General features: G+C 39.2%; 1 long non-coding RNA gene across 1 annotated transcript in view; it reads left to right on the forward strand.

Moving 5' to 3' along the window:
* LOC104966839 (uncharacterized) overlaps positions 1-5,821 on the forward strand; it is a 7,648-nt gene extending 1,827 nt beyond the window's left edge. The window contains exons 2-3 of the long non-coding RNA XR_800681.1: positions 4,104-4,109; positions 5,805-5,821. This is a non-coding gene — a long non-coding RNA (uncharacterized lncRNA). The remainder of the gene's footprint in view (positions 1-4,103; positions 4,110-5,804) is intronic.
* Positions 5,822-7,939: the final 2,118 nt, after the last annotated feature.

The following is a 7,939-nucleotide window of genomic DNA, read 5'->3' on the forward strand; positions in this document are numbered from 1 at the left end:
TTATAGTTTATTAAATCTTAAGAAGCCCTCAGACACTTTTGCTTGCAGATGTTGTGATTGCGGCCCCTTCGGGTTTAAGAGGTTTTAATGTGTTTACACATTAATATCTGATATATTACATTATATATATCATAATATATATGATATATATATATACATTATCAGCTATAATATTATAGCAATATCCTGTACAATTATGTGAAAACATGAATAAAACTACACATCTTCAGATGTTATACATACATAAGTGTCCTACACTAAGAATACAAAGTTATTATGGCATTGTATGCTGTGTTATTTGTAACATCTTCAGAAACTACCTTTCCAGCTATTTTTCTTTACCGTTCTGTTTTAATTTCACAATAAAGTTAATAGTAATATTATGTTTGATATAATTATAACTAAACTGGAAATTATACTGGAAAAGTATAATTTATTGTGTTAACACTGTAAACTTGACAGTTTTTTAACCCAGTGATTAAAGCACGTTATTGCATTTTTTTTGTTGAATATGTTATATTTGATGAAAACATTTGAATATTAAGAGTAGCCTAAATACAACATAGGGGGAAAGTAGAAGGTCAATGATAGAAATATAGAATAGAAAATATCAAGAAGATACTGTAGTGATCTCTACAATAAAACAGTTTAGTGCATTACGTCCAAAGATATTAATAGGAGGATGTGTAAAACAGACAAACTAATAAGGCTTTATTCAAACATTAAAGAATACTTTAAGTTAAGGTCTTCTTTTGAATAAGAACTGGGGGGGGGGAGTGCTAGTGGAGCATGCTCATCATGAACTGTGAAGCCTGTGAGCCTGGGCTGCTCTTCACGCTAACAAAGGATCCCTTCTTCTTCACGGCAGGGAAGGCTACAAAGTACGCAGGCTACTGTCCCGCAGCTGCTGCCTCTCTGTTGGACTCCGGTAGTGCACATTACTCACGAGACGTTTTTTTTTTTTAAAGCGCCTTACGTGAAACATTCGGGGCTTTTCAGAAAACATCCGGGGCTTGAGTCCAAGTAGCCACCCCCTAGCGCCGCCAGTAATGCAATAATATACTGGGTGATAAGTTATTCTGAAATGAGCCATTGGAGGAAGAAGTATGAATATAAAAAAAATAATTGCTCAAGATTGCACTAGAAAGGAACTTTTCACCACTTACTACGAATGTATTTTCTTAACTGAGTTACACATGCCAATGAACCAATGCAGTTTCAATGAAAGAATTATCCAATGTTGAAGAATCTTAGGTCATTATAGCATGTTGTTGAGTCTCATTTTAAATATAAACCATGTTCTAATTTATATAGTGAAGCTATTATTTTAGATTATTTTATCCGGCCAAGATGTGGCGCAGGGTTACCAGTTGGCAACAAATAGGGAAATGTCTTTAATCGCACACAATTTACGAGAGAGAAAAATAAGTTTAAGTTTAAGTCACACACTCATAGCTCTCAAAAGAACTGCAGAGTGAATCATCAAAGGAAAGCAAGAAGTCACAGGGAAAGGCAGAGCTAATGATACAGGTATGTAATCACATTTAATTATATGTGTGGTAGGGAATTACTGTCTTGTGGCAACCATCTCCTTTAGCCTAAAAATGAAATCAAAGTATAACCTCTTCAGTAAGTTCAGGTTTGGAGAGCAGGTCTAAGGTTATCATTCCTTAATGCCACATAAGTACAGAAAGATTAAAAAAAGAACCACATCATAACCTATTTTCTGGCTTCTTCTTTCACTTAAACTTATTTTTTAATTTGTGATAGACGTGAAAAAACACAAAGCGCTTGTTGTCCTGCACTCATGCTGTCCTCTGCCAAATTTCCAAAACATTTGAACATTTTCCTTTATTTTTCATACCTTTTCAATTAAAACCACATATTGTCTCTTAAGGTCCGACGAGAATGCTTCATACATGTCTCCCTAAGGCAAGTGCTATATACTTTTGCTTGTTTAAATCAACGAGACCAACAAAAACCCTGCAGAATGGATACAAATGAGCTTTTTAGTCCAAAGACCTGGCCCCTAGATTGGAGAAACACAGTTTTTCCTCTTTGGTGACTTGATTTCATGACAGATTCACTTCCACCATGCAGACATATTTTACATGACACTGACATCTCACATTGATGGTCATTAATCTTGATACCTATGTAGGAGCAATGGAAAGCCATTTGTTTAATGTCACAAACTGGAGCCAGGATGCTAAAAATCCACAGGGACCCCAGTGAGATGGAAAAGGTACTGTATTCACTCCAATACAAATATGAATTATGTAAGTATACACACCATTATTCTTTTACATTTTACATATTTGACTTATTTGTCATGTATGTTTTTGTTTTGTGTGTCTCCTGTTAGGTCCTTGGCAGGTAACAGAGTAGGTTTTTTTTACAAAAATTATGTGTCTGTTTCTGCTAGAGAAAACAATAATGACCTTTAAGATGCGAAAAGGTTCTGCAGATCTGATGGAAACTTCATAACTCTCTGGAAGTGATTTGTGTCTTAATACGTGAAGACTACAACTTATTCTGTTTCTCTTGCACTCTAACATGCACAAAAAGCATACACTCGCCGATACATAACAACATACAATATTTGTTTCTGTTTTGTTTATCTGAGCACCATGCTACACACACTTAAACATGCAGAAAGAGCATGAATAGAGGTCACGTCCACCCTCTCTCACTTCTGAGTTAGGTAGATTTTTGTGATGCAGTCAAGTTTTTGTGGCGTGCAAAGAACAGCTTAGATGTCACCATATATCTTCCTGATCTCTCTGGCTCCACTCTGGCCTCTTGCTACCTTTAGGTTTTACTTAAAGCACCACCAAATGTCTAATTTAGAGCCAGGCTTATGGAAATTGGACTTAATATACTGCTTGCCTTTTCTCCCAGAGTGCCTTTACATCCTCTCCCTAAATGGGGGACATAATTCAAAAGAAAAGGTGTTTGGCCAAAGCCAGAGGGCTGAAAAATGTGTGTTGAACATGTGACGTGACATCTTGCTCCAAAACAAATGTAAAAATTGAAGTATGTCGGGATTTTTCCAGCAGATTGTGCATGTACAACACTTTTCATGTAGAATTGGCAGTTTAGGCACAGCTCGACTTCTAGCAAATTAACTGGCTTCAAAAAGACCTTATTAATGTCTTGGATTTGTTAAGACTTTTACTATAACAAATGACAGTTCAATCCAATATATAAAATCCTGTTTTCCAAACAAACAAACAAAGTGCCATTACAGAGAGAGAAAACATCTTCTGTTTTTAAGCCCCATCTTCTGTTGTTAACAGGCTTTTTTTTTCACGAAAATGTTGTCTCAGGGCTTCTTGAAATGTAATAAACTATGAATGTGCGATACTCACTTAACGGGAAGAAATTAAGGCTGGAGCCACACGAGGGCGATAACGCAAACGGACTGAAATCGATATCAAAAAAGTATTCCGTCCACACGCAATATAGGCACCAGAAACGTGTCCGTTCAGACGAGACCACTTGAAAGGGCTGGAGACGCTGTAGTACATATGCCGGGCCTGTAAGTGGCGCTGTACTCCTGCCACAAAAGCAGCGAAGAAGACTTCCCGCGCATGGTTGCCATGGTTGTCCTACTGTTTATTTTCCGCTGTGGACAACCCGGTATCACAGCAAGACGTGAACATGTAACGATTTACCATGCTGGGAGACGTGAAGATGTCACGATTTCGTCCCTTCTAACGTGACAGTTATACGGTATTGTTAACATGGCCCAACCAGTGGAAAAATACCCGGAAATGCAAATGCTACACCGACGGTCGGTTGTTATTGTCATTGATTTATTTTTTAATAGTCACACTCGATTTCGCCGATTTTCTTGTTGCCCCAGCTGGTCGACACCTCTTTTAGCAGAAACAAAGGCTATATTAATGTATTAAATCGATGTTAATCCATGTGTGTGTTTGCGGAATTAACGGACGTGACGTTGTGCGATTGCGTTGCCGGGTAACAGCTTCGGTTCATGTTGATTTACAAACTCTTCAACTAGAACCCTAGTTATATTTAAAAACATTTTAGAAGGCCTCACAAAATACTTTAATGCAATTTAAAATGTAAATGTGAAGGAATGTGTGTATAACTAAATACACCCGTCATAAACAATACCGAAAACAGATGTAGGCAAGATCCTCAGCTCGCTGATTGGATGGTTTAGCCGCAAAGCACGCTGTACATCTGTTTTCGGTATTGTTTATGACGGGTGTATTTAGTTATACACACNGATATTAATACTTGTACTTTCCTTCGTGTTAAAAGCCATGGTTCCATAGTACTGGATCCCACTACATCCTCAGAATACGAATATTGGACCCTTACATATTTACGTAATTTCAATACTCAAACAACTAACTCGTCTGACAGCTTCAGTTACTTGCCAAAACGGAAGCAGAAAAGTTTTGTTATCAATTAAATTATATACGTATAAATTGAAAATATTGAAAATAACATAAATTAGATTGAGGAGGAATTTCGAATTGGCTTTTGGTTTGGTTGTTTTTAAATCATTTTTTGTATAATATGTAAAATGTTGCTAATCCATTTTTCTACCATATTGAGAATATGCTGCTTTATGTGATTAATGGAGGTATTATTACTTAATAGTTCAAAAATTATCTATAACCACGTGGTTCCGGATCCTTTTCCCTTGGGACCCCCTTGAGGCTGGGTTTTAAACATTGATTAAATGTTTTTAGTCTTTGGATATTAAATTGCGGGATCCCTAATCTTTCTACTTACCCCCTGCAATCCCTCAAGTAGGGTTAGGGTTCCCCTGTAACCCTTGGGTTTGGGATGTCACCTGTTCGTAACGATCTAATGTGGTGGGTGTGTGTTGTGTGTGTGTGGTGGTGTGTGGTGTGTGTGGTGTGTGTGTGTGCTGTGGTGTGTGTGGTGTGTGTGTCGTGTGTGTTGTGGTGTGGTGTGGTGTGTGTGTTGTGGTGTGTTGTGTGGTGTTGTTGTGTGTGGTGTGGTGTGGTGTGTGCGTGGTGGTTCGTGGTGTGGTGTGTGTGTGTGTGTGTGTGTGTGTGTGCTGTGGTGTGTGTGTAGGTGTTCCAGAGGAGGTGAAGGGATGGCCTCTGTGGATTTCCTTCAGAGGATGGAAGGAGTCATAAAGGATTGGGATCTGGAGTGGGAAGTTTTGGCTGGGGGAGAAAGGAGACGGAAAATCACGAAAATATTGAGATACCAAAACAAGAGAGATTTTGAATTTCACAAGTTTTTAAGTTTACATTGCAAATACTGCACAGAATTGTTAAAGGCAACCATAGGGGACCAGTGTGTCGTTTCTGTCAGATGCTCTAACACTCTTTTTCTTGACTTTTCGTCTGTCAGAAACTTTCTCATTCTTTGTTTTTGGTGTGTGGCATTCGTTTCACTCAAGATTTCAATATTTGATGGCTCAACTAAATCAGTCTTTCCAAATCCAGTACAGGTGCGCGCACTTTCTTTCCATGGCTTTGTATGGGCAAATATACATCTGTACTGGTCCATATACAGGAACTCAAAAGTCCGCTGCAAACTCTTTAATTCAAATGTTTACAAATAGGGTCATCAATTTTGACATTGTGCACGTTCAGATAATTTTTGAAACCCAAAATATTTTCCAAAAATCTTCGCCATCTTTTGACCAGTTGGAAAGCGACTGTGAAAACTTCCCTCTGCATGATTCATCCCAAACCCCTATGGACCAAGTCTACGTGCAGGATATTTCTGGCAGATTATTTGATCCTTTACACAAGGACATTTTCTCCTCAAAACTAAAATCTGAGCATTTTTTGAAACACTTATAAATTCGACAGGGAATATCTAAAATCGAAGGCCTGAGAAACCCATTTCCCATTAAGTGTGGGAAGATTAGGCAAAAACTTCTTCAACAAACCTGAGGGTGGGCTCCATTTTGTTCCTCTGTCACTGGTCAACTTTTATATGCTCAGGTTTATTCTGAAGCATTAGAAACATCCCAGGCGATCAATAACTTGGTGTTGACTCTGTGAGGCAAAGACGTAGATCTTATCTATCTACGAAGAAGAGGAACGAGTCTACAAATGAATAGACATGCCTGTAGAGGAAAACAACCGAACAAGAGGACCAACGTATCACGGAGGAAGTTGGAAATATGGGGATTTGAGTCCAAACATTGAAGATCGAAGCTGCCAAACCTTTGAGGCGCCTTTTAGGGTGCCTATAACCAATACAGCTTGTGAAAATTTTTAGAGTCTTTTTTATGTTCTCGGAATTTTCTTGATCATAAAAAACAATTTATAACAGTCAGTTAAGCTGGGCTGCTTTGTTCACATACCCAAGATGGGAACAAAACAAGGAATCCAGTCTAGGTAAGTCGATGTTTACAGCAGATACTATAAAAAGACATCTATCTCTTGTGAATGCTTGGACGTGGACATACTATCATACCACTCGCCCCACATCTCATCGGCAAGAGCGCATGACCCTGACTACTTGTGTAGATCGACTCAACTGCGATATGTGAACGGACCAGACGGATTGTGTCAGAGCGTTCGGCAGGAATACTGTCCACCCTTTTCGCGTTGGTTGAACGGAGAATAATACACTATGTAACACAACACTCTTACGATAAGTGAACGCGGGACCGATCATTACGACGGGCCTAAACACTTGCTTAGAGTATCAGGATCACCTCGGCACTATCACAATATCCTAATAGATTAGTACGAATACAAAAAATAAATATATATATAGGTTAAATTTTTTGGACTTTCACTGGAAGTTATAATAATATCAGTCCAACATCATAAAGCTACTTTAAAAACGTCACTTCGTTTTTTTGTATGTTTAAATGCCCAGTTGTTACATCAATTCCCATGGCCAGTTGTTGTGAAAAAAAACCCCACAAATTATTATTATTTGTGGACTTTCTTTAGACTGGAATATGTTGGAGTATTAGGCAACCGCATTTATTTTTGATGGATTTTCTTTTATGCAGGAAAGCAAGGGGAATAAAGGCGCATAGTATTTGGCCCCATAATGCCAAACAAAATTGCCACCTTCTGTCAGAAATATTTAAAAGTCAAATTTTAACCAGGGGCTCTTGATGTAAGCCTGTTATAGAGAAATATAATGCATAATACCGTTTAATTTGGTTTAATTGGGGGCATTTCATGGTTCTTCTGGGCTCGTATTTTGACGTACAACACTTTATAGGCTTATTGAAGGAAGCTGAACACTGAACTTCTAGGAACGCGCCAACAGAACCTGGGTCTGAAATAGCAGCGGGTTCACCCGTTAGAACATGAGATTGGGACAATCAGAGCATCCGGCGAAGGAAAGATCGAGACTTTCATGTTTTCTGGTTTCCCCTTTATCCCCTTTGTCTCTCTCCGTTACGTCTCGACGGGGGATCTCCTCTCAGTGTCATCACAAAGCCAGCGGTTCTTCTCCACCAAACGACCGAGCCTGGGCGCCTTCAGTCACCCCGCGGGTGTGCCATGTCCTTACCGAGCGGGTTGGTACAGAACTGCCACCGGAGGGCCCAACGCTCGCAACGGCGCGCGGTTACCGGCAGGGACATCCAATCCCAGGGGTACCCGTGTTTATGGCGCTAGTAATTAAAACAGTGGGTTGGTCGACGGGGCCAAAGTTTAAGAAATCGATACGTGGTGCCAGCATTTACTGGGTCCGTATTAAATTCCTCTGTTTAGGTTCGGTTACAATTTGGTGTAAAATCTTATAAATTCAATTTCGGGCTGTTTGGGGGATAGCCAAACTTGAATCTGCGCGGCGGCTTGAACAAGGAAGGAGTCTTGATTCTAATTGTCATCTTTGGGCACACGGCTCATTGGAGGATTCGAATTTTACGAGCAAGTTATGCACAGTCACACACATTTGCTTTGTCTCTTGTAAATAAGTGCTCTGTATTCAATTCGGG

The sequence above is a fragment of the Notothenia coriiceps genome, unplaced genomic scaffold, assembly GCF_000735185.1.
Source record: "Notothenia coriiceps isolate Sejong01 unplaced genomic scaffold, NC01 NC01_scaffold00037250, whole genome shotgun sequence".
Lineage (NCBI taxonomy): Eukaryota > Metazoa > Chordata > Actinopteri > Perciformes > Nototheniidae > Notothenia > Notothenia coriiceps.